The sequence below is a fragment of the Mustelus asterias genome, chromosome 24, assembly GCF_964213995.1.
Source record: "Mustelus asterias chromosome 24, sMusAst1.hap1.1, whole genome shotgun sequence".
Classification (NCBI taxonomy): Eukaryota; Metazoa; Chordata; class Chondrichthyes; order Carcharhiniformes; family Triakidae; genus Mustelus; species Mustelus asterias.
The window spans coordinates 16,602,398-16,629,147 of NC_135824.1; the positions used below are offsets into that span (position 1 = coordinate 16,602,398).

The 26,750-nt window shown below is 46.7% G+C and overlaps 1 long non-coding RNA gene across 1 annotated transcript; it reads right to left on the reverse strand.

Annotated features, from left to right (window-relative positions):
• Positions 1-13,385: 13,385 nt before the first annotated feature.
• LOC144511047 (uncharacterized) lies at positions 13,386-22,110 on the reverse strand. Its single transcript, XR_013500735.1, has 3 exons — positions 21,946-22,110; positions 19,068-19,324; positions 13,386-13,936 (listed from the first exon to the last, which is right to left on the reverse strand). It is a non-coding gene; the product is annotated as an uncharacterized LOC144511047 (long non-coding RNA).
• Between the last annotated feature and the right edge of the window lie 4,640 nt (positions 22,111-26,750).

Consider the following 26,750-nt stretch of genomic DNA (forward strand, 5'->3'; position numbering starts at 1 on the left):
CACTAAGGGCAATTTACCATGGCTAATCCACCTAACCCGCACATCTTTGGATAAAAGCAAATTACTGTGGATGCTGGAATCTGAAACCAAAAGAGAAAATGCTGGAAAATCTCAGCAGGTCTGGCAGCATCGGTAAGGAGAGAAAAGAGCTGACGTTTCGAGTCCAGGTGACCATTGTGACAAAGGGTCACAAAGTACCTGTTCCTGCCACAATGACCTTTGTCATTGTCAAAGGGACATCATCTGGTAGGTTGGAAATGCCGCTTTGCTCCAAGTTGCCGCCCTCTGGGGGCGGGGAGGGAGGGAGAATTTGGTTTACGGAGGGTAATTCTCTGAGGAGCTGGGTTTCAATCTCACCATGGCAGAGAGTGAATTTAATAAAAATCTGGAATTAAAATTCCGTGTGAGTCAATGAAACTATTGTCAATTATCATAAAAACTCATCTGATTGACTAATGGGGAGGCAGTGGCGTAGTGGTATTGTCATTGGATTCGTAATCCAGACAACCAGGGTAATGTTCTTGGGACATAAGTTCCAATCCCTCCATGGCAGATGGCGAAATTGGAATTAATCTGGATTTAAAAGTCTAATGATGATGCAACCATTGTTGTAAAGACCTATCTGGTTCACTCCTGTCCTTTAGGGAAGGAAATTTGCCATCCTTACCTGGTCTGGTCTACATGTGACCCAGACCCAGAGAAATATGGTTGATTCTTAAAAGCCCTCTGAAATGGCCCTCGCAAATCAAGGGCAATTAGGGATGGACAAGCCAGCCAGTGACACCCACATCCCATGAATGAATAAATATGCCGGTCTCTGATCAATCTGCTGATATTTGAAAGCATCATTGTCCAGGGGAGTTCTGATGCGCTATCAATAAGGCGAAAGACTACCTGTGTGCCAATACAAGTGTAGGCTTTTATTCACAACAGAATCAGGAGCAGATCCCAACAAATAACCAACCTGGACTGAACAAGGGGGAGGAGACAGCCACCTTTATACTAGGTGCCAAGGGGAGGAACCAAACTGGAAGGGGGTGTGTCCAGGTATGACAAACACACACAACAGTGGTCCATATAGGACAAAGGCACAACTGAGGTCCACCACATTCACCCCTTCCTTTTAAAGAAACAACACGGGGGTGAAGCGGAAACAATATTACAAGTCCAGACGAACCGGTGGCTTGATCCGCCGTCGCGATCATCGTAGTGCAGGTCGCAGAGTCGTCCGAGCAGGGAGCGATGTCGGCCCAGGCTCCGTACAGTGAGCGTCGAGAGAAGGCGCCAGATGGTGTGAAGCGGACCGATCCGTCGTCCCGTCCAGTCGTCGGGTACTGCGTGGCAACGGCTCCGGTGACTCAAGCGAGCTGTACACAGGGGCGAGAGGAGTGAGCAGTGGCCCTGGTGGCGTATGGGGAACAGTGGGAACCGGAGCTGGGGGGTGGGGGGCCGCAACAGGCTCTGGGCGCACTACATTGGAGACAGGGACTGAGGGAGGAAGAGGTGCAGCAATCTCCGAGTGGACAACACCAGGGACCGTGGGGCGGAAGGACGTGGTGACCTCAGGGGCACCCGCGGATGCCAAGTCACGGGCAGAAACCGTGTCCTCCCGCCCATCAGGGTACGCTACATAAGCGTATTGAGGATTAGCGTGGAGCAATTGGATCTCCTCGACCAAGGGATCTGCCTTATGGGTCCGGACATGCTTCCGAAGCAGGACGGGCCCCGGGGACATCTGCCAATCTGGGAGCGAAGTACCCGAGGAGGACTTCCTGGGAAACGAAAACATCCGCTCGTGAGGGGTCGTATTGGTCGCTGTGCACAAGAGTGACCTAATGGAATGTAATGCGTCCGGAAGGACGTCTTGCCAACGGCTGACTGGAAGGCCCCTAGACCGTAGCGCTAATAGAATGGCCTTCCAGACGGTTGCGTTCTCCCGCTCTACATGACCATTTCCCCTGGGGTTATAGCTAGTGGTGTGGCTGGAGGCAACGCCTTTGGCGAGCAGGTACTGCCTCAGCTCGTCACTCATGAAAGAGGACCCACGATCGCTATGGACATAGGCTGGGAAGCCGAACAGGGTGAAGAGCGAGGTCAGGGTCCGAATCACTGTAGCCGTGGTCATGTCCGAGCAGGGGAAGGCAAAAGGGAAACGTGAGTATTCATCAATGATATTCAGGAAATAAACATTGCGGTTAGAGGAGGGGAGGGGGCCTTTAAAGTCAATGCAAATGCGCGAGTGGCCTTTACAAGGTGCGCCCCACCTGGCCGGTAGAACTGCGGTTTGCACTCAGCGCAGACCCTGCATTGCCTGGTAATCGTCCGAACTTCCTCGAGGGAGTAGGGCAGGTTACGGGACTTGACAAAGTGGAAACATCTGGTGACACCCGGATGACAGAGGTCCTTATGGGGGGACTGTAGCTGGTCTAGTTGGGCGCTGGCACATGATCCACGGGACAGGGCATCTGGGGGCTCATTGAGCTTCCTGGGCCGGTACATGATGTCATATCTGTAGGTGGAGAGCTCAATCCTCCACCGCAAGATCTTGTCATTCTTAATCTTGCCCTTTTGCCTGGTGTTAAACAGGAAGGCAACCGACCGCTGGTCCGTAATTAAGGTGAATCGTTGGCCCGCAAGATAATGGCGCCAGTGCCGGACGGCTTCCACGATGGCCTGGGCCTCCTTCTCGACCGAGGAGTGTCGAATCTCAGGGCCTTGTAAGGTCCAGGAAAAGAAGGCCACCGGACGGCCCCTCTGGTTAAGGGTGGCGGCTAGGGCAAAGTCAGATGCAACACTTTCCACTTGGAATGGGATGGATTCGTCCAGAGCATGCATTGCGGCCTTCGCGATGTCCGCTTTGATGTTGTCGAAGGCCCGACGGGCCTCCTCCGCCAGGAGAAAAAAGGTCGATTTTAGGAGCGGACGGGCATTATCCGCGTAACGGGGAACCCACTGGGCATAGTAGGAGAAGAAGCCCAGGCATCTCCTCAGTGCTTTGAGGGTAGTAGGAAGGGGAAGCTGCATAAGGGGAGGCATTCGGGCTGGGTCGGGGCCAAGGACACCATTTTCTATCACGTACCCAAGGATGGCGAGGCGGCGTGTCCGGAAAACACACTTCGCCTCATTATATGTGAGGTTCAGGAGAGTGGCCGTCTGAAGGAATTTTTGTAGGTTGGCACCATGATCCTGCAGGTCATGGCCGCAGATGGTGACGTTATCCAGATACGGGAAAGTGGCCCGTAGCCCGTGCTGGTCTACCATTTGATCCATGGCCCGCTGGAAGACTGAGACCCCGTCGAGAAAACCCTATAGTGCGCGATGCGGTTGACTATGTCCGCGATACGGGGAAGAGGATACGCATCCAGTTGGGTATACCTGTTTATGGTCTGGCTGTAGTCAATCACCATGCGGTGTTGTTCCCCAGATTTAACTACGACCACTTGCGCCCTCCAGGGGCTGGTGCTGGCCTGGATAATCCCTTCCTGGAGCAAACGTTGTACCTCGGACCGAATGAAGGCCCGGTCATCCGCACTATAGCGCCTACTCTTGGTGGCTATAGGCCTACAATCCGGGGTGAGGTTATCAAATAAGGGGGGGGGGGTGATCTTGAGGGTTGAGAGACTGCAGGTGGTGCGCGGGGGGCGCTGCAGTGACGGCACCTTGCACACGGAGAGCGGGGGATAAGGGCCATCATACTGCAGGGTGACGCTCCTATGATGGCTGAGGAAATCTAACCCCAGCAGTACAGCTGCGCAGAGTCGCGGCAGCACGAGGAGATGAAAACGCTCGTAGACTGTGCCCTGTACCGTCAGCGTCACCAAGCAGCACCCGAGGACCTCCACTGAGTGGGAAACGCTCGTAGACTGTGCCCTGTACCGTCAGCGTCACCAAGCAGCACCCGAGGACCTCCACTGAGTGGGAATTCGAGGCCATGGAGATGGTCTGGCTCCAGGGTCGCACGGGAAGGGCATATTGACGCACTGTGCGAGGGTGTATAAAACTTTCTGTGCTCCCACAGTTGAACAGGCAATTTTCTGCATGACCATTTACCTTGATCTCCATTATTGACTTGGAGAGTTGGTGAGGCTGCGACTGGTCCAGGCAAATCGATGCCACCGTCGAATCCAAGAAGAATCCGTCTTCGTCCCCGTCTGATGACGTCACGGATAAAGCTTCCTGCTCGGCAGTACGGGCAGCACGGCGGCACACTGGTTAGCACTGCTGCCTCACGGCACCAGAGACTGGATTCAATTCCGGCCTTGGGTCACTGTCTGTGTGGAGTCTGCATGTTCTGCCCGAGTCTGTGTGGGTTTCCTCCCAGTGCTCCGAAAGATGTACTAGATAGGTGCATTGGCCATGCTAAATTCTCCCTCAGTGTACCCGAACAGGTGCCGGAGTGTGGCGACTAGGGGATTTTTACAGTAACTTCATTGCAGAGTTAATGTAAGACTATTTGTGACAATACATAAACTTGAACTAAACGGATAAAGATGTGGACAGTCAGTAAAACCATTGTCAGCTATTTATGTGTGAATATGGACTGTTATAAAACTTGAACTAGATTATGCTGGTAACTAGGAAAGAGTTAAACATAAAGATTTGACAGAATTCTTCAGGGTTCAAGATGGGCATTCTTTTTTAGAATAAAGCGGTGTTCATTTTTAACAACTCACAAGTAGACCTGCTTTTAATAGCTAGCTCGTTGGCAACATATTGGTGTTACTCCAAGTTCAGTGGAAGTCTTAAGGGAAATATCACACCACTCCCAAATGTGAACACTTTAAAGTCTAGTTTATGGCTAGCCAAAAAATTGGATCTGGTGCAAGACTCGAACTGTCAATTTTTAAACCATTAGGCTGCTAGTTTGATGGTAAAAGTGATTGGAAGGGCAATGATAAATTTGAATTTGTCCTGGGAGGAAAAATGCAGAAGGCTGTGTTACGTGCGTGACAGCCACTTGTAGCTGCAATGCTTTAAACTCAACGATTCATGTGGTGTGGACAGTGCTGACAGCAAGGCCAGTCATGTGAGGAATAACAAGAAGTTCCAATCTGTCACTTTGTGAAGAGATTGCTGCCCTCAAATCAGACAGATCAACTTTAGTTGGGTTTGCTTAATTGTGAAGAACTTTATCTTGATTAATCCAGTTACTCAAGTATTTACGCATGCTGTATTAAATATTGCAAAGTGTAACTAATCACAGTGTAGGACAAAGGAAATCAAACTTGAAAGCTCTTTGGTTTCATCAAACCGAACATTGTCTTCATTTGTGCCGTTGCTCTGAGCATAGCGCCGCACTCATTGCCAATTTATTTGGCTCTTGCGCTTTCACCATTTCCGCACTCTAATATAATTTGATAGGTGTACATCTGGTGCACATCTGCACCAAAGTTGCTGTCATCAGCCCTTCCCACTGCAGTAAAAAAGGAAAGGCTTGCACTTAAGTATCATCTTTCATAGGAACATAGAAAGTAGAAGCAGGAGTAGGCCATTCAGCCCTTCGGGCTTGCTCCACCATTCATTTTCATCATAGCGGATCATCAAATTCATACCCTGATCCCGTCTTTCCCCCATACCCCATTAGCCCCAAGAGCTATATCTAATTTCTTCTTGAAATCGCACAATGTTTTGGCCTCAACTATAGAATCATACAGTGCAGAAGAGGCCCTTCGGCTCATTGAGTCATGAGAAACCCCTGAACTCCCATCTAATCCCATTTACCAGCACTTGACCCAAAGCTTTGAATGTTGTGATGTGGTCAAGTGCTCATCCAGCTACTGTTTTAAAGAATGTGTGGCAGCCCGCCTCTGCCGTCCTCCCAGGCAGCGCATTCCATAATGTCGCCACCCTCTGGGTAACAACATTTTTCCTCATATTCCCCTTGAACTTCCTGCCTCTCATCTTGAACCTATGTGCCCTCGTGACTGACTCTTCAACTAAGGGAATGGCTGCTCCCTATCCACTCTCTCCATGCCCTTCACTACTTTCTGTGGTAATGAATTCTACAGATCCATGACCACGGGAATTATTTTTAATGTGTAGCCATTTTTGTACAGAAACACGGCAACCAATCTGTACCCAGCAAGCTCCCACAAGGAGCAATGTGATAATAACCAGCTAGTCTATTTTTTTGTCATGTCGGTTGAGGGATAACAATTCACCAGGATATCAGGAATGACTCTCCAGCCCTTCTAGCCATGGGATCTTTTATGACCAAGTCACTCACAGAATAAGAGAAATCTCATTGAGCCAGAAGACCATACAAGTGAAGACGATGGCCTAGTGTTATTATCGCTAGACTATTAATCCAGAAACTCAACTAATGTTCTGGGGACTTGGGTTCGAATCCCACCACGGCAGATGGCGGAATTTGAAGTCAGTAAAACAAAATCTGGAATTAGGAATCTGCAGAATGACCATGAAACCATTGTTGATTGTTGGAAAAACCCACCTCATTCATTAATGCCCTTCAGGGAAGTAAATCTGCCGTCCTTACCTGGTCTGGTCTACATGTGCAGAGCCACAGCAATGGCAACTAGGGATGGGCAATAAATGCTGGCGTCCATGAATAAAAAAATGAGAATAAGCCAAATCATGGTGGCAAAACTAAACAGGCGGCACGGTGGCACAGTGGTTAGCAGGGACCCGGGTTCAATTCCGGTGTCGGGTCACTGTCTGTGTGGAGTTTGCACATTCTCCCCGTGTCTGCGTGGGTTTCCTCCGGGTGCTCCCGTTTCCTCCCACACTCCAAAGATGTGCGGGGGTTAGGTGGATTGGCCATGCTAAATTGACCCTAGTGTCAGGGGGATTAGCAGGGTAGATATGTGGGGTTATGAGGATAGCGGAATTGTGGTAGGTGCAAACTCAATGGACTGAATGGCCGCCTCCTATAGGGGATTCTATAGACAATGTCCACCTAGTGGGGCAGACAGGGCCATGGTTAAACATCTCATCTTAAAGATGATGGCAGGAATTTTACCTCACTGCTTGCCGCGGGAATCGGAGCAGACGAGGGGCGGACAGTGGGGAGGTCCGTTGACCTCGAGCAGGATTTTACGGTGTCGGGATGAGCGAGGGCGTAAAATTCCACCCGACTCCTCTGATCACGCAGCACTCCCTCAGTACTGCGTAGTGGGTGTCTCCCTCGATTTTTGCACTCATGTCCCAGAGTGGGTCTGGAAACCATTACCTCTGACTCTGAGGCAAGAACACTACCAACCGAGGCATGACTGGCACTATTACAATCGAATGTGGAGGTGGCCATTCCCCCTCGTAATTTGCAGGCTTGGAAATTTTAAGTTCAGTCGGAGTTTGGGTATGGCCTGAGCTGGTTCTTGCCTCTTTGCAACTAATTACTTAAAAAGCAATTATTGGAGATTAACAAAATATTATAATTAGCAGTTGTTAGTTTTCTTGTCCTCCTCGTCCCTTGAGGGGCATCAGGTTCCAGGAGCTTGGGTTGCTCATTCACAATCTTCTATTGTTTGTACTGGTTGGAGGGTGAAAATGCTCACTAATTTTGGCCAATTAACCCCCCATCGCCCCGTATTGAAAAAAAACTATGTTTACTACACAAATTAAGGTTTACAAAGTGCTGAATGGCAATTATACTTCACTTTGCAGGAACTGTTCAGCCCCACTGCAAATAACATGTAACATCAGTCCTGCTGTTTTGGTTTTATAGCCAAGGCTTTGTGGTACTGATAGCTCAAGCTGCAGCTACTGTGCCTTCTTGACGGAGTTACAAAACTGAACGTCTTATTAACTTTAAAGCACCGATGTAAGGCGAACATCACTTGAAGGGTTGTCATTGGAGCCGAGTTGTATACAATAGCAGGAATGTGTTACATCACAGTGACGGGAAATTATAATACTGTGGGCATGTGATGGATGGCAATTAACTTGAAAGCATTGCTGTGTATTGCGCAAGGGCTGTGTTCTGTCTTCTGCTCAGTGACTTTCATGCTTAAATTATTTGCTGGGAAATGCTAAATGAATGAAAGTCTACAATGTCAAATGTCAAGAAAACTTCTTCTAATTCCATTCATTTACTTAATGCGCAAAAAAACGTTGCTTTCCCTTTTAATATTCTGCCCGGGCCAGCTGATGGACTTTCACCCAGCAGTAGAGAAAAGAAAGTAATTAAGAGAAAAGCAATTACTGCCTGGGAAACTGAACCAATGGAAACTGCAAATGACCAGTTTTCACGCACCTCTTCATTTAGCCCAGTGCACGAATCCTCTGGAGAACTGTAATTTATGTATTTAACAGCATCAGAAAAAGCAGGATATGGCTGGAGCCTGGATTAACAGCGGGAAGAACATTTTTCTGCATTTATTGGCATATTTTGAGCATTTTGCTGCTATTAACACACGGGGCTGATGGTGGTTATTGCTGAAGGAGGAAATCTCCCTTTATGGATGGCACGGTGGCACAGTGGTTAGCACTGCTGCCTCACAGCCCAGGGACCTGAGTTCGATTCCTGGCTTATGTCACTGTCTGTGCGGAGTCTGCATGTTCTCCCCGTGTCTGCGTGGGTTTCCTCCAGGAGCTCCGGTTTCCTCCCACAGTCTGAAAGATGTGCAGGTTAGGTGCATTGGCTGTGTTAAATTGCCCCTTAGTGTCCTGGGATGCGTAGGTTAGAGGGATTAGCGGGGTAAATATGTGGGGTTGCGGGGATAGGGTCTAGGTGGGATTGTTGTCGGTGCAGACTCGATGGGCCAAGTGGCCTCCTTCTACACTGTAAAGTTTAGAGTTAAAGTTTATTTATTAATCACAAGTAAGGCTTGCACTAACACTGCAGTGAAGTTACTGTGAAATTCCCCTAGTCGCCACACTCTGGCGCCTGTTCGGGTCAATGCACCCTAACCAGCACGTCTTTCAGACTGTGGAAGGAAACCCACACAGACACGGGGAGAATGTGCAAACTCCACACAGACAGTGACCCAAGCCGGGAATCTAAGCCGGGTCCCTGGTGCTAGGAGGCAGCAGTGCTAACCATTGTGCCCGTAGAGATTCTATGTCCAATTCTATACCTGCATTGTTATCAGAATAAATGCGACCAAAGGGAAGACATTACTTTACATTTTCACACAATGAACAGAATGTCAATTCTGTCGGCGCTGGTTACTTTTATCAATATAAACATCAGTTGAAAGACCATGCCAAGCTTCCGTGGCGCATGAACAGCTATCTTTTTGTTCAGGTACTTCTTGCCGAGTTTGTTTCTCGTGCCAGTTTTCTCTCCTCGCACCTCCTCCTTGGCCTTCTGCTGGCCCCTTGACTTGTGGGCATCAAGTTGACTTGCAATCCCCCACACAATATCCAAGTGTAATTCCAGCAGCTGTTCCGCAGTATATCAAGAGCACGAACCTGGCAAATGTTCCACTCCTAACAGATGGGAGTTGGGGCTTCTCTCTGACAATCTGGTTAAGATCTGTCTTTGCACAGAGCAAAGACCAAATAAAACTGGATAATAGGAATTTGCAATGCCTGCAATGGCAATAGTCTAGACTTTATGGCCTTTTCCCTTCATTAATGTAGATTTCTGGTCTGATTTGTAACCCGTATGCTATGAAGCTTGTGTTAATTACTAATGCGGCGATCTGGGTGGTGCATGTGCAGTGGAACTAATCTGTTGCATTCCAATTTAGGCCACCTACGTAGCATATTGCATGTTTTCTATTCCTAAAATCCTTGTGATTATTAGAAAAGTGATGGAAGGGGTCATCAAGCAGCACCTGCTCACCAATAACCTGCTCAGTGACGCCATGTTTGGGTTCCGCCAGGGTCACTCAGCGCCTGACCTTATTACAGCCTTGGTTCAAACATGGACAAACGAGCTGAACACCAGAGGTGAGGTGTGAGTGACAACCCTTGACATCAAGGAAACATTTGACCCAGTGTGGCATCAAGGAGCCCTAGCCAAATTGGAATCTATAGGTATCGGGGACAAACTTTCCATTGGTCGGAGTCATACCTGGCACATAGGAAGATGGTTGTGGTTGTGGGGTGTCAGTCATCTCAGCCCAGGACATCTCTGCAGGAGGCTCTCAGGGTAGTGTCCTCGGCCCAACCAGCTTCACTTGCTTCATCAAAGATCTCCCCTCCATCATAAGGTCAGAAGTGGGGATGTTCGCTGATGATTGCACAGTGTTCAGAACTATTCATGGCTCCTCAGATACTGCAACAGTCCATGCTCAAATGCTACAAGATCGGGACAATATCCAGGCTTGGGCTGACAAGTGGCAAGTAACATTCGTGCCCCACAAATGCCAGGCAATGACCATCACCTATCTAAGAGACAATCTAACCATCGCCCCTTGACATTCAATGGTGTTACCATCACTGAATCCCCCACTGTCAACATCCTTGGGGTTACCATTGACCAGAAATTCAACTGGACTCACCACATAAACACAACAGCTACAAAAGCAGGTCAGAGACTAGGAATACTGCAGTGAGTAATCCACCTCTTGACTCCCCAAAGCCTATCCACCATCTATAAGGCACAAGTCAGGGGTGTGATGGAATACTCCCCACTTGCCTGGATTGGTGCAGCTCCAACAGCACTCCAGAAACTTGACACCATCCAGGACAAAGCAGCTTGCTTGATTGGCACCACATCTACAAACACCCAGTCTTTCCGCCACTGACGCTCAGTAGCAGCAGTGTGTACTATCTACAAGATGCACTGCAGCAATTCACCAAAGATCTTTAGACAGCACCTTCCAAACCCACGACCACTTCCATCTAGAAGAACAAGGGCAACGGATAAATGGGAACACCACTGCCTGCAAATTCCCCACCAAGTCACTCACCATCCTAACTTGTAAATATATTGCTGTTCCTTTGCAGTCGCTGGGTCATAATCCTGGAATTCCCTCCCTCAAGGCATTGTGGATCAACCCACAGCACGTGGACTGCAGTGTTTCAAGAAGGCAGCTCACCAGCACCTTCTCAAGGGCAACAAGGGATGGGCAAAAAATGCTGGCCAGCCAGTGACGCCCATGTCCCACGAATGAATAAAATAAGATTAATTTGGATGGATCTATGTAACTGCTATGAAGGCTGTTCACCTGACAGATGCTTGAAGCCTTCAAGGTAATTACACAAAGTGTCGAGAAGTGTTTCCGAAGGACCAAGAGTTGGAATGGAATTGTTCTGTGACAGATATGGAAATCTAGGCCGGAATTCTCCCATCACGCCCACCACTGGAATTTTAGCGGGTGGGTTGTGGAGAATGTGAAACGCCATTGACGGTCAGGTGGGAATTTCCGGCTTTTAGACCAGCGCGGCCAGAGAATTCCACCCCTAGTATTCCCAAAGTTGAAAGTCTGATATAGTGTACAAAGTTTTACCCCGAGCAGGGCTGTAAACGCATACACAATCTCTTCTCCAGAGAGGCTGATATGTACCATGAGTCCATTTCCATTGTTGCTTAAAGATCCAGGGTGGAATTTCCCCCCAAAATTTCTTGAGTGTCACAAAAGTCTGAAAACCAGAGTTTTACTCCGGTTTTTTCAAACCTCACCCCCCCTCCCGCTCTCACACCTCTAACCTCCTCACATACTCCCCCACTCCCCGGTTCCCACCATGATGCAGAGTTTCCCCCTTCCCTTCCCTCCTGTCTGACCTCACCCTCCCTCAGGCCCCACCCCTTGGCACTGCCCGGTGCCCAGTGCCAGGGTGCCCAGTGAGCATTGCCAGGGTGCTGATTTTCCCACAGACTGTCAACTCTTTTGGCAACGGGGAGTTTCACGCCAGTAGTGCGGGTTGGGGTGGGGGGGGGAGGTTGGTGGCGGAACCTAAGCTAGCCCTGCGGACAACGTCCCACCCCCCCCACTTCCCACTCTCGTAGACGCCCCCCACCCCCCCGATGCAGAGCTCCCCCTTTCCTCCCCTCCCAACTGGCTCCTATCTGGCCCCACCCTCCCTCAGGCCCCACCCACTTGGCACTGCCCAGTGTCAGGGTGACCAGTGGGCATTGCCAGGGTCCACTGCCCTGACCACCTGAGGGGCTTCAATGGCCTCTGGTCCCACCGGCGAGGCCATCACATCTGGTACCCATTGGTGGGGACCAACTGTAATCCTCAATGGTGAGGGCCTCTGCCGATGAGGTCGGAGAGCTAAGTGAGCCCGGGCGTGAGGCTGATTACGTCAATAAAAATGGCCTGGGGGGATTGCGACCGGCCGGACGCGATTCTGATTTTTTGCTTTCTGTTCAAATTTCCCGTCCCATTATGCTACTGAACCAGCGCAGCGGGATGGGAAAATCGTGCCCCTGGTGTTAAAGAGTGGAGGGGCATTGATCTTCAGACCTTCTGAATTAGTTAGGCTTCTATGCTGGTGCTCCTATCTTCCTTTCAGTATATAGGGTTCAGTTGTGACTTGGAGGTTTTACCAAGCTGCGGTTGGCAGTCTGGATGAAGTGCGGGCAAAGGGGTTTTGCTGTGTGTGATCAAATCTAGTCTGTAACGAAGATGCTCTGTAGAAAAAGCATTTGTGACTGAACTATTTTTATGCGCAGCCAAACTCCCAACTGTGCTTCTTTGCAATGTGCTAAGAGAAGGAAAATTATAACATCATAGCCCGTCTACAAATGTGGCAGGGACATTGTCCTGCACCTTTCACCATTTGTGTTGCGGCGATGATTGTGAAGATGTTGCAATCTCTTTAATGGTGTATGTTACGGAAACATCCCTGCAGGGATGACATTTGGCACAGTTACAGCGGCGCAGTAGTAAACATTGAGTTGGTCCAATATCAGCAATGATTAAAAACTATAATTCAGTGTGGCGAGGCCTGAGTTATGTGTCTAGAATGGCTCAAGTGTGTAGAATATATAACAAATGAACCATCCACTCCTATGTCTGCACACTTCAGCTCTGTCAATAGTGTGTGAGGACACAACAGCAGACTTGAGGCCAAGTTATACTTTGCTATGGATAGATCAGCGTGTTTCAATGAATTTAAGACATACAGATGACACTTTATGTGGACTATTTTGGGTCAGTGCCATCTGATCATTGGATGAAAGACTACTTTCAATACAGCAATGTTTGAAGACTTTTGTCAAGTAATTTTTGGATGTGCCCCAGAGGTCCCCTTAGGCCCCTTTACACAAAATCCTGTTGAATGATGTAGCTTTGGAAAATTTTGAGGCATGTGTAATTCATTTGGTAATGTGATTTCTGCGTGCTAAAAGCCACAGAAGAAAATCTATTGTTTTGTGCGGCTTATGAATCATGGATATCTCAAAATTTACAGACTCGGTAGGTGCGGAAGCGACCATCGCTCTAAATTTAGCATTGAATCATTTGAGGCAGCGTGTCTTTCTGTCTCCACTGGAAACAAATAATTAGATAAATATCACATGCTGGTGTCTGGTTGCCAAGTTCTGTCAGGAAGCCAGAATGAAGGGCTGGACTTCACTGGATTTTTATTTTCTTTATTGAAATCTTTTGGGACTCTGTGTCACTGTTCAAAACAGGGCTGAAAACCCGTCTGGTTGAGCCCAAGAATTGGGAAGTCAGCTAGTGTTCCCATTTCCCTATCCTTTTCTGGTGACTCCCCCTGTCTGATGGAAGGTGAAGTCTCCATGTCCTGGTCCTTTATCTTTTGGTCTTCCCGTCTCTGATTGTCAGCCCAAGCGTCTCACAGGGCCAGGAGAACCAGTCTGCAAGCTGCTGCAAGGGAACTTCAGGGGGGGATGCCAGCGTGGTGTCATCAGCATACAGCAACTCGCAAACTGGGACATTATGCAATTTGGTCTTGGCACACGCGGTCTTGCCAAGTTAAACAGCTTGTCCTCGGCTCTGGCAGGCAGGTAGACACCCTCATTTCCGTCTGCTATACATGGATGTTTACAGGGAAGACCTCCAGTAGATGAGATCAGATTTGATGGAGAAGTTGTCCTTGCTGTTGACTGGAGTTCCTGCGGAGATGAGCAGTCAGAAATCATAGAATCCCTACAGTGCAGAAGGAGGCCATTCAGCCCATCGAGTCTGCACCGACCACAATCCCACCCAAGACCTATCCCCATAATCCCACATATTTACCCTGTTTGTCCCCCTGACACTAAGGGACAATTTACCGTGGTTAATCCTGGGAGTGCCTCCATGGCCTCTGTCCCCTCCAGCGGGGTTGGCCACCTGTTCCCCATTAGTGGTGAGCAAGAGTAAACCCTGCTGGGGTGAACCACTCCTGGCGGGGGGGAGATGCTAGGGGACCCGTAGACTTCAGTCCCAGGCCCGCCAATGAAATTGAAAATCGAATTTAAATATTTAAATCAGCTCCGCGTTGATATCCGGTGTGGAGCTGATGACTCCAAAAAATGGCCTCTGCTGATGTCTCCCGGCCCGTTGCGCTGCTAGAGCAGCACAGCATGCTGGGAGAATTGCCCCTGAGGTATTTAGGAATTGGAAACTGATGTATTTGAGAAGGTCTTGGTGCAAGACAGAGGGTGGAAGATGGAGGTTTAGCCAAGAGAAGATTGCGTTAGAACCTGAAGGCAACTGACACCAGAATGAAGTTTTCAATAAAGAATGGGCTGAGATGGGTGCAAATGGGAGGTGGGGAAGTAGGCAATCACTGCGATGGAGAGGACCAAGGTTGAAATCTTTGCTCAGGGCTGAACATGACATTGGGATAGTGATTGGTTTGGTTTAGCGTGTGATAGTGACCACGAGTGGGATGGGATCCATGGCAAGGGTGTGGAAGTTGCAACTGCTGACTGGGTTTTCAGCACCGATTCCCAATAACCTGTGGGTTTGTGGGAAAACCTGTTTCCATGTAGCATCTTTTACCAGGGATTTGTGATGTTTGTAAATTGGGTAAACAACAGTATTTCTCTTCAACCAGTCAACCTTCAGATTAATGTACAGAGAACAAAGAAAATTACAGCACAGGAACAGGCCCTTCGGCCTTCCAAGCCTGCACCAACCATGCTGCCCGACTGAACTAAAACTCCCTACTGTTCCAGGGACCATATCCCTCTATTTCCATACTATTCATGTATTTGTCAAGATGCCCCTTAAAAGTCACTATCGTATCTGCTTCCACTACCTCCCCCAGCAGCGAGTTCCAGGCACCCACCACCTTCTATGTAAAGAATCTGCCTCGTACATCTCCTTTAAATCTTGCCCCTCGCACCTTAAACCTATGCCCCCTAGTATAATTGACTCTTCAACCCTGGGGAAAAGCTTCAATCTATCCACTCTGCCCATGCCCCTCATAGTCTTGTAGACTTCTATCAGGTCGCCCCTCAACCTTTGTCTTTTTAGTGAGAACAATAGTGGTGATTACAATCACCAGGGAAGTGGTACTGAGCAAATTGTTGGAACTGTGGTTGAACAGGTCCCAGGTTCCTAGGTGTTGCAAGAAGTGGATAGTGAGATAGTTGACGCCTTGGTTTTAATTTTCCAAAATTCCCTGGATTGGGGAAGGTTTCATTGGATTAGAAAATAATGAATGTAACTCCTTTATTCAAAAAGGGAGCGAGACAGAAAGTGAAAATGAAAGTGTAGACCAATTAGCTTAACATCTGTCATGGGGAAAATGTTAGAAGTCATTATTAAAGATGTTATAGCTGGGCACTTGGATAATTTCAAGTTAATCAGGCAGAGTCAACCTGGTTTTGTGAAAGAGAAATCATTATCATAGAAATCATAGAAACCCTACAGTGCAGAAGGAGGCCATTCGGCCCATCGAGTCTGCACCGACCACAATCCCACCCAGGCCCTACCCCCACATATTTTACCCGCTAATCCCTCTAACCTACACATCCCAGGACTCTAAGGGGCAATTTTTTTAACCTGGCCAATCAACCTAACCCGCACATCTTTGGACTGCCTCGTACATCTCATGTTTAGCATGAAGTAACATGTGCTGTGGATAAAGGGCAACTGGTGAATGTACTATACTTAGATTTTCAGAAGCTTTATGAAAAGGTGCCACATTGAAGGTTATTGTGGAAAATAAAGGTTCGTGGTATAGGGGGTTAAGAAATTGTCATAGATAGAAGATTGGCTGGTTAACAGGAACAGAGTATAGCTGTAAATGGGTCATTTTCTGGTTGCAGGATATGCATGATGTGCAACAGGAATTAATGCTGAGGCCCCAACTTTTTACAATTTATCTAAGTAGCTTGGCTGAAGTTTAAAGTTTACTTATTAGTCACAAGCAGGCTTACATTAACACTGCAGTAAAGTTACTGTGAAAATCCCCTAGTCACCACACTCCAACGCCTGTTTGGATACACTGAGGGAGAATTTAGCACAGCCAATGCATCTAACCAGCACTTCTTTCGAACTTGTGGGAGGAAACTGGAGCACCCGGAGGAAACCCACGCAGACACGGGGGGCGTGTAAACTCCACGCAGACAGTGACCCAAGCCGGGAATTGAACCCAGGTCCCTGACGCTGTGAGGCAGCAGTGCTAACCACTGTGCTGTCCTATGGGACTGAAGGTACGGTTGCTAAATTTGCTGATGATACAAAGATAGGTGGGAAAGTAAATTGTGACGAGGGCATAAGGAGGCGAGGAAGGGACATGGATAGGTTAGCTAAGAGAGCAAAGATCTGGCAAATGGAGTATAATGTGGGGAAATTTTAAATAGTTCATTTTGGTTGGAAGAATAATAAAGAAGCATTTAATTGATGAGAGGTTGCAGAATGTTCTGGGTGTCCTAGTGCATGAATCACAAAAGGCTAGTGTGCAGGTACAGCAAGTAATTGGGAAAGCCAATAGAATGTTATCGTTTATTGTGAGAGGAATTGATTACAAAAGTAAGGATGTTATACTTCAATGGTACAGGGTATTGGTGAGACCACATCTGAAGTGTTGTGTACAGTACTGGTCTCCTTACTTAAGGAAGGATGTAAATGTGTTAGGAACAGTTCCGAGAAGGTTTACTTAATTAATGAGACGGTTGTCCTATGAGGAAAGGCTAGATAGACAAGGATCGTATCCGGTGGATTTTAGAAGACTAAGAGGTGGCTAGACTGAGACATGTAAGATCCTGAGGCATCTTGGCAAGGTGGATGTGGAGAGGATGTTTTTCCTGTGGGAGAATCTAGAACTGAGGGATACTGCTTAAAAATAAGGGATCACTTATTTAAGACAGGTGAGGAGAAATGCTTCCTTCCAGGTAGTCAGTCTTTGGAATTTCCTTTTGAAAAGCAGCGAGAAGGAATAATTTTTGTATATTAAGGCAGAGCTAGGTAGATTCTTGGGAAGCAAGGAGGTGAAAGGCTACCGGGGGTAAGTGGGAATGTTGAAATGAGGTTGCAATCAGATCAGCCATAATCTTATTGAAAGGGAGAGCAGGCCCAAAAGGCCTAGTGGCCTTTTCCTGCTCCGAATTCCTATCTTCACTAATAGCTGTAATTCTATGGCCATTTTTAATAGGATGTGGGCATTGCTGGCTAGTCCAACATTCATTGCTCATCCCTAATTGCCCTTGAGCCATTGCAGTCCCTGTGGTGGCTGATGTGATTGTTTGAAGACTGGATGCCAAACTGAGAGAGTGGAGGGCTGACAAGCTGGGTTCCTACTTGATGAAGAACGATGTTGTCAAGGACAGCTGATTGAATTTTACTGGCACGCCCGCTCCGGAATCGGGGCGGCCGAGGCTCGCAAAATGGCATTCCCCATTGGCCTTGGGCAGGATCTTATGAGCCTCGAGTGGGTGAGGCAGTAAAATTCCGGCAAGCACACGGTTGAGAAAGCGGGCTAAGGATAGATGCTGGACACCCCAGAACCAGGTAATGGTACAGGGAGAGGAAAATAAACTATTATTAGCTGTTAGAATGTAACCAATGATAACATTGGACCTGTTATAATGTAACCAATGATAACATTGGATCAGTTATAATGTAACCAATGATAACATTAGATCTGTTATACAGTAACCAATGATAACACTGGATCTGTTATAGTGTAACCAATGGTAACATGCTGACCAGCTGACCCGGTAGACAATATAACCAATGGTAAAATGATGTGGTGGTCAGCTGACCCGGTATAAATAAAAAGGAGGTGGAAATTGTGGGGAGCTTGTGTGGCCCAGGGTGTGGCCCAAAGTGTTGGAGTAATGAAGTTTCTTTATTAAAACTTTTTTTTTGATTTTCTTTCTGAAGTTAGTTCTTTTATTGCTTGCAACTGAAGTATCCCCATTGCTGGGTAAACATTAGCTGCATGAGGAAAGAAAAATAAGACATGTTTTTGATACTAATTAGTTAGGCTGGTGTATGTGAAATAACATGGTGGTGGTGGAAGCAGATACAGACATCGATTCATTGACTGGAATTTTCCGGCCATATCCACCAATGAGTTCTTCTGCTCCCGCTGAAGTCGCTGCCTCAAAGGGGCTGGGAAAGTTCTGCCCTTTGAGTCTAGTGAAATGACCATGTGTGCAATAAGCTTATCATTTGGCACCCAGCAGAGTACTGAGAGTCATGGACGTTGACACTTCTGACACTTCCAAGACGTTACATGGAATTACTGAGATAAAAATGCAGAAAGAACAATCTAGAGAGATAACTCCCACTGCCTATTGGAGTCAGACCAATGTGAAAGTCAAAAAGCAAGTTGTACGGGGTGGAGGAGGGGAGAATAGAAAAAATAGAAAAGCAGATTATTATTTAAATAGTGAGTGAGTGCAGAGTGCCGCAAACCAGAGGGATTTGAGCATACTTCATAGAATCATAGAATCCATACAGTGCAGAAGGAGGCCATTCAGCCCATCGGGTCTGCACCAACAACAATCCCGCCCAGGCCCTATCCCCGCAATCCCACATATTTACCCCGCTAATCTCTTTAATCTCCGCATCTCGGGACACTAAGGGACAATTTAGCATGGCCAATCAACATAACACGCACATCTTTGGACGACTTGTAGATGAATCACAGGATGTTAACATACAGCAAATTATCGTGAAGGCAAATGGAATGTTGGCCTTTATTGCAAGGGTGTTGGAATATAAAAGTAAGGACGTCTTGCTATAATCTACAGGGCGTTGGTGAGACCACACCTGGAGTACTTTGTACAGTTTTGATCTCCTTACCTAAGGATGGATGTACTTGCATTGGAGGCAATTCAGAGAAGTTTCATTCGGCCGATTCCTAGCACGAAGGGGTTATCTTACTGAGAGCGGCACAGTAGCTCAATGGTTAGCACTGCTGCCTCACAGCGCCAGGGACCTGGGTTCGATTCCAGGCTTGGGTCACTGTCTGTGCGGAGTCTGCACGTTCTCCCCGCATCTGCGTGAGTTTCCTCCCACAATCCGACTGACGTGCTGGTTAGAGATCGGTGTGTCGAGGACTGAAAGAGAGTAAGTTAAATTTAGGCGGGACCTTCCCAAGGGCAAAAAATGTTGGCCTTTCCTCACATCCTGCGAAAGACTCAAAGAAAAAAAATCATTGTTTGTATCTCTTGTTCTTATATTCAAAATATTCAAACAAAACACTTTTGTGTTCAGGTTGCTGAGTTCACTCATTTAAACAAATGGTAAATCTTGATTAAAAATACAAAATACTGAAATTTCCAATCTAAGCACTTTGTGTATTGGGAAAGGCACCGACATGGCTTGTTACTACCTGAAGGGTTTGGGCGCGTGGACTGGTGTGGCACAGCCACGTCTACATCTGAAGATGTTTATTTTCCCAAGCTGAATTTTTTTGTTGCCCGCCAGTGAGTTTAGATCTTAAGCCACAAAAGCTGTTTATCTTTTTGCCTGAATTGTTCCCGATATTTTCCCTCTGTGCTGCACGCCAAAGAACACAAAGGGGCGGAACGTGGTTGGGGGATGGGTACCACTGGCTGGAGGATCTTGAGGGCGGGAGTTGAATTTGAGGAGGGGTTGAAGGGAGGCTTCAGTGAGGATCAAAAGACCCAGCATCTATAGCTTTGATTTAAGGGCTTTGGGAATTGCAGTAACCTGTTTTGAGGCAATGTATGGATGTGAATTACTGCTGTTCAGTCTAAATAAGGAAGATTGCACAATTCTATCCATCCATAAAGTGTGTGGTTGTGGAAAACATTCTGCAAGGAGAACTTGAGAGAACATCCTAATGCATGCTTATGCTGGAACTTTTTCCATCCTTGTTGGAAATCTTTTACGTTATTAATCACGTAGGCTTATAGGGTGGGAGTTTCCGGCCACGCTCGGAAAATCCCGCCCAAGGTCAATGGACTTTTGCATGGTTTGCCCCTCCTCCGCCCGCTATGATTCCCATGGCAGGCAGGACAGGAAAATTAACCCCCGAGAGTCACAGAAGGAGGCCTTTCAGCCCATTAAGCCTACACTGACAACAATCCCAACCAGGCCCTATCCCCGTAATGCCACATATCTGCCCTGCTAATCCCACTGAGGGGCAATTTCGCATGGCCAATCCAAACACCTTTGGACTCTAGGAGGAAACCGGAGCACCTGGAGGAAATCCATGCAGATATGGGAAGAATGGGGCTGCCGGTGGGGGAGGCTACTTGTGACACTAATAAATAAACTTTAAAACCAGCATGCTTACTTTCAGCGGCCGATGCATGAGGACTCAAGGTTTCATTGAGTATCCGTCTCTCTCAATTTACAGCCATTTAAGTAATAATCTGTCGTCTTCTTATTGCTACCAAAGTGGATAACCTCACATTTATCCACATTATACTGCATCTGCCATGCAGATACCCACACACTCAGCCTGTCCAAATCGCGCTGAGGCATCTCTGCATCCTCCTAACACCTAACTTTGTATCATCTGCAAGTTTGGAGATAATACATTGAGTTCTCTCTCCCAAATCATTAATATATAATGTGAACAGTTGGAGTCCTAGCACAGAATGTAAGCTAGCGGGGAACATCAAAATTGACTAAAATTTTCCATAGATATGTAAAGAGAAAAAGATTGACTAAAACAAATGTAGGCCCCTTACAATCAGAAACGGGATATTCTTTACGAGATTGACTTGTCCAAAACACTAGCGAATTGCATGATTTTTCAATTGTTCTAAGAATAAAATACAGACTAAGATAATAAATTGTTCACATATTCATTAAATATCTTAATTTGTTGCCATTGAATGCAACTAATTCAACTAATGCACTAATTCACTCTTAGAATAAGCTTCACAACTGCTTATATTAGTAAGAGGGGGGCGGGTGGTGTAGCTCAGTTGGTTGGACAGCTGGTTAGTGACGCAGAGCGACACCGTGGGTTCAATTCCCGTGCCGGCTGAGGTTATTCACAAAGGCCCCGCCTTCTCAACCTTGCCCCTCCCCTGAGGGGTGGTGATCATCTGGTTAAATCATCACCACTCACAGCCTATGGTCATCTGGGATTATGGCGACTTCTTTAACTGTGAGCAAGGGTTGTTCAATTCATTGTTATCTTGGTTATGTACTGGGGTAATTGTGAATTTCAGATTGGTTTAAATAAAAAACTTTGAACGGATGCTTTGATTAATCCTACGTTAGATCTGTACTATATAATTAATTAAGTACACTTGAAAGATTTACTTGTAGTTTCTTTCTGTGAAATTTAGAAGACATTTTTCATTTCACAAGATGAAATAGTTTGATCTGATTACCTCATTTAAAGGTGTGGCTCGGTGGAAAGAAGTGCAATTTGTAGCACAGTAGCACTGCTGCCTCGCCGCGCCAGGGACCCGGGTTCGATTCTGGCCTTGGGTCACTGCCCGTGTGGTGTCTGCACTTTTTCCTTGAGTCTTCGTGGGTTTCCTCCGGGTGCTCCGGTTACCTCCTTAACTCAAAAGATGCGCAGGTTGGGTTGATTGGGCATGCTAAATTGTCCCAGGGGGATTAGCAGGGTAAATACGTGAGGTTATGGGTATAGGGCCTGGGGTGGGATTGTGGTCAGTGCAGGCATGGTGGGCTGAATGGCCTCTCTCTGCACTGTTGGGATTGTATAATTCCATGTTATATATTTTACTTCTCTCAGAGCTACACGGCGATGACACTCGTTTCCATGTATGTAGGAATTTTAGTCGCAGTACTTCAAAATGTCTACTCCACGCTTTAGCTCTGCCTTCCAGCTCTCTCCGCAGCTTTGTTTACTTTTCAGCGAGTCCGTGCCCAGCTGTAACCAATCGAGCACAACGAGCATGAATAGTAAACAGATTCACATAATCAAACACAGAACAGCTGAACTCGACATCATTGATTTAAAGCTAAGAAAAGGCAGGTTTTCAGATTTTTTTAAACTTTGGTGAAGATTGGAGTTGGATTGTTGTGGGATTTTGAATTGAACACAAGTGCACACGGCGAACTTGGGGATTTTATAATGAAGGGTCTGAAAATTAAGTCAACTTATTAATCTTGCAAAAGCTAAATGGATGTGACTTCGATGGGTTTTTAGAATTTACAATGTATACAAAGCTAGCAGTGTGTAATATTGGGATAGTCAGTATTTGGACTAATGCCATCCTTTCCTGCTCCTTAACGCTCTGTCGCTGTTTTTCCATACACTAGATGATTTTGCCACATGTACTGACAGTAGTTTGAAAGTTCAAAATGCTCCCTTGCAGGCCTTTCGTATGCCATATTGAAGTGATTTTTTTTCTGGGAAGGGATAAGTTAGCTACAATGATATAACTACTTGATTGTTCATATATTTGGAAAGAAAAGGATAGATTTAGATTGTAACTTCTAAACTGTTTATCATATGTCGCCATTTTATATTTGCGTTTTAGGTATTGTATTTTCTTTGTTGTTTTTCAGCTATAGCTGGCTGCTCCCAGGCTATCGCTAGCATTTCTCTGGAGCAGCCACTGAAATTCCCCATCTGAGGAGCATGGAGTGATTCCTCCCCACTGTTTTGTGATAACTGGCCTCCATGAGCTCACCCTCTTTCCCCTGGATGGTACGGTTAACAGGGAATCTGTAGTTAATGTCCAACCTGTTCTTTTATAGCACAGTATGTTGGATTAACAGTGCGCTAATCCACCAGGTAGCTCACCATCAATTTATCAGGTCCAATGGTTATATAGGTACCCCCTCTACCATGGAGCAAAAGATGGGATTGACTGATGGGGAGGTGGTGGCATGGTGGTATTGTCATTGGACTAGTAATCTAAACGCCCAGAGTTATGCTCTTGGAGTGTGAGTTTGGATCCCGCTACAGCAGCTAATGAAATTTGAATTCATCTGGAATTAAAAGTCTAATGAAGACCATGAAACCATTGTTGATTGTCGTAAAGACCCATCTGGTTCACAAATGTCCCTTAGGGAAGGAAATCTGCCGTCCTTACCTGGTCTGGCCTACATGCGACTCCAGAGCCACAGCAATGTGGTTGACTCTCAACTGTCTCCAGGGGCAACTGGGAAGGGCAATAAATGCTGGCCAGCCAGCGATGCCCATTTCCCACAAATGAATTTTAAAAAAGCTAATGCCCTTCAGGGAAGGAAATCTGCTGTCCTGACCTGGTCTGTTTTACATGTGACTCCAGATCCACAGCAATGTGTTTGACTCTTAAATGCCCTCTGAAACGGCCTAGCTTTCAGTTCAAGGACAGTTAGGGATGGGCAACAAATGCTGGCCCAGCCTGCGACGCCCACATCCCATGAAAGAATTTTAAAAACTGTTTTTGTTCCCTCAAGACTAAAGAGACTGAAAATAACACCCCTACAACTACCTTAGAAACATTGAAACTACAAGCAGGAGTAGGCCATTCAGCCCTTTGAGCCTGCTCTGACATTCATGGCTGATCATCAAATTCAATATCCTGATCCCCCCTTCCTTCCCATATCCCTTGATCCCTTTAGCCCTAAGAGCTATATCTAATTTCTTCTTGGCCTCAACTACTTTCTGTGGCAGTAAATTCCACACGTTCACCATCCTCTGGGTGAAGAAATTTCTCCTCACCTCATTCTAAAATGTTTACCCCTTATCCTCAAGCTATGACCCCTTGTTCTGGACTTCCCCACCATTGGGAACATTCTTTCTGAATCTATCCTGTCTAACCCTGTTAGAATTTTATAAGTTTCTATGAGATCCTCTCTCACTTTTCTAAATTCCAGTGAATATAATCCTAACTGACATTGACTGACATTAACGATACTGACATTACTCATATTACTAATTCAGCACGGAGTGGGGCTGGTAGATATAGTCTTCTCAGTGCAGTATCACACTATTCAGTACAATCACAACTGAGGCACCAGGGAGCTATGTTCTTCTTGAGTTATGTGCAAGATTGTGTAGTATTAGTAGTTTTTAAAAAAATGCTTAATTGCTCAAAGAATCTGACAGAGATCTTAAAGTTTATTTATTAGTCACAAGTAAGGCTTACATTAACACTGCAATGAAGTTACTGTGAAATTTCCCTAGTCGCCACACCCCGGCGCCTGTTTGGGTAAATGCACCTAACCAGCATGTCTTTCAGAATGTGGGAGGAAACCGGAGCACCCGAAGGAAACCCACGCAGACACGGGGAGAACGTGCAAACGCCACACAGATAGTCACCCAAGCCGGGAATCGAACCCAGGCCCCTGGCACTATGAAGCAGCAGTGCTAACCACTGTGCTACCTTGCTGCCTCGGGACTCGCGATAGAACCCAACGTGAGAAATGATGTGCCAAATTTGTGTTTGTGTTTTTTTCGAAACGTTCCTATTGTCCGTAGCATATTGGTTTTCCCTTTGGTATTCGGGACTTTGTCTTATCGAGTACCCATTCATGGAGTTTTGCAATGAGAAAGCTCAAGTCTTAAGATGTGCAAAATAGATAGTGCATCAGTTGGTATCTCTGCATCATGATGTGGAGATGCCGGCGTTGGACTGGGGTGAACACAGTAAGAGTTTTAACAACACCAGGTTAAAGTCCAACAGGTTTATTTGGTAGCAAATACCATTAGCTTTCGGAGCGCTGCTCCTTCTCTGCATCCGGGCAGGGATTACTTGCAACCAACTGCGTAGACTTCATGACATCTACTTGATTTGTGTCTGTGGGTCGATTTTTCTCAAGTCAGTCTGAGGGGAGAGGCTGGCTTCAATGATTCTGTCTTCAATCTCCCACATTTGGTCCATATGTGCAAGACGATGATCTCTCTCTGAAGATTCTCATGTCCTTTGGAATCTGAGAGTCCTTCCATCAGACCTGTTGCCACGTTGCTTTCCACGTTGGTGAGAGAAGTTTTATTGTTAACAGCAACGATTTGGAACCAGGCATCATAATAAACGACCCACGTTCTGTTCAAGTGTGTTGCTGGAAAATAAATTTGATGCTGTACTTTACTCCATTTAAGATTAGCATCTACGTGACCCATTGCCCCGAGAATAAAGCTGTTTGAATCACATCAACCAGTAGATGTGGGAAAGGGAGGAGGCCAATTAACTCTTTGAGCCATTAAGTGAGATTCATGGCTGATTTGCAACCTATCTCGATATGTCCACCCCTTTCCACAAATCCCCTAGTGCCTCTGAGGTGGAGATGCTGGCGTTGGACTGGGGTGGGCACAGTAAGAAGTCTCGGCACCAGGTTAAAGTCCAACAGGTTTATTTGGAATCACGAGCTTTCGGAGCGCTGCTCCTTCATCAGGTGAGTTGTATTGCTTCATCACCTGATGAAGGAGCAGTGCACTGAAAGCTTGTGTGACCAAATAAACCTGTTGGACTTTAACCTGGTATTGTGAGACTTCTTACTGTGCCTTTAGTGGCACAGTAATCTATCAAATTCAGTTTTAAAACTAACAGTTGGCCGCTGTCCAACAGAAAAGAGTTTGAAATTTCCACCATCCTTTGTATGCAAGAGATTTTGATAACTTCACTCCTGAAAAATCTGGCTCTAATATTCAGACCTTGTCGCCTCATCCTCGACTCTACAACATTGTGGCTACTGTCTCCCGTGGTCAGTCCATATCACCAGGGATACAGATTCCTCCCCCACCTCCCATGATTTACCTTTAATTGTCCAAGAGCAACTGTGGGAAACTGAAAATTAAAACCAAGCTATGATTACACTAGAGACTGAGGGGGAAATGTATTTACATAGAAGGATATTTGGACATGGCCTGTTTTACGAAAGGGTAGCGCAGCGACCATTGTATGTTGGAAGAAAAGTGACTCTTTAAAAATTCAGATTTATTCAGGGACTAGATGTGTCGGGATTTGAAATGGGCAGACTTTGAGGCTACAATGATCGAGAATGAGAGAGAGCGAGATTTCCGAGGTGACTTTAGGTCTATAAAGATTGAGAGGGAGAGACCAAGAGATCCAAGGAGACTTCGGGGTAATAATGATCGAGAGTGTCAGAGCGAGATTTCCAAGGAGACTTTTCATAGAATCCCGACAGTGCAGAAGGAGGCCATTCGGCCCATAGAGTCTGCGTCAACTCTCCAACAGAGCATCTTAACCAGGCCGACCCCCCTCCCCACCCTATCCCCATAACCACGCACATTTCCCCCACTAATCCCCTGAATCTACACATCTTGGGATACTAAGGGGCAATTTAGCATGGCCAATCCACCTAACCTGCACACCTTTGGAGTGTGGGAGGAAACGAGAGCGCCCGGATGAAACCCACGCAGATTTGGGTGAATGTGCAAACTCCACACAGTCACCCTAGGCCGGAATTGAACCTGGATCCCGGGTGCTGTGAGAACCACTGTGCTACCGTGCTACCTGACTTTGGGGCTATAAAGATCGAGAGGGAGGGGACAAGTTTTCCAATGAGACCTCGGGCCTCGCCACCATCAGGAGCCAATCAAATTTGGAAACAAAAATTGAGATGTGATACCAC